We start from the raw sequence: 926 nt of genomic DNA, 5'->3' as shown, positions 1-926 counted from the left end.
CTGAGGAAGTAGGTAGATGTAAAATGTCTGTAAATGGCGAAAGAACATAAACCCAAGACTGAATAAACGATGTTAAATATCCATGCCAAGGAGACAAAAATATGTTAGGATACAATTACCATTAAGACACCACAAGCAGGTCCGTATCCTGCCGCGATGACTTAAAAGAGTTGGTTATTAGCCACAATGTGTAGGCAGTCTCATGCCAACGGCCATACCACGTTGAGAACACCGCTTCTCGTCCGATCAGCGAAGTTAAGCAACGTTGGGTTTGGTTAGTACTTGGATGGGTGACCGCCTGGGAACACCAAATGCTGTTGGCAATAATGTTTTGTTTTGTTTTGTTTTGTTTCGTTTGTTTTTGTTTGAATGGCTGGCTCCACGGGAAATTCACGGAGTTGTGTGGAATAAGGCCTGGTAAAATGAATTAATATGTATGTCATGTTTAAAACAAACTCGCTTAATATAGATATTGTGTGAGGCTTTATACAAAAACAAACAACCAAAACAAAACATGTTGTATATATATATATATATATAGCTTAATCCGGGTTTGAACTCGCAACTCCAAGAATACGCATCACTTATATACACTTTACCACTGGACCACTGCTGCAGGACACTAGCTTGATGCTGAGGTATCAATTTAATGACGTAAATGCCATTTCCACAAATAAATGATAATTAAAAAGTATTTGTATGTACAAATCTTTTCTGTTTAAAAGGCTACAATATCAGTTACTGATATAATTTGTGTTAATTTCTATACCCACAAGAAGGCATATTTTTGCTTATATGTAAAGGGTACGGAGAAGGAATCCACAGACCATCATTCCCTCCCCTTCCCTCCCCCCCCCCCCCCCCCCCCCCCCCCCACCCCCAACCCACCTACTACACCACCACCACCACCCCACCACCACCAATCA

General features: G+C 40.8%; 1 non-coding gene across 1 annotated transcript; it reads left to right on the top strand.

Annotated features, from left to right (window-relative positions):
• Positions 1-204: 204 nt before the first annotated feature.
• LOC138362205 (5S ribosomal RNA) lies at positions 205-323 on the top strand. Its single transcript, XR_011227487.1, has one exon. It is a non-coding gene; the product is annotated as a 5S ribosomal RNA (ribosomal RNA).
• Positions 324-926: the final 603 nt, after the last annotated feature.

This window comes from Procambarus clarkii, unplaced genomic scaffold (genome assembly GCF_040958095.1).
Source record: "Procambarus clarkii isolate CNS0578487 unplaced genomic scaffold, FALCON_Pclarkii_2.0 HiC_scaffold_1458, whole genome shotgun sequence".
NCBI classification, from domain to species: Eukaryota; Metazoa; Arthropoda; class Malacostraca; order Decapoda; family Cambaridae; genus Procambarus; species Procambarus clarkii.
Note: the sequence above shows the minus strand (reverse complement) of the source record. Positions and strands in the feature narration are given on the sequence as shown.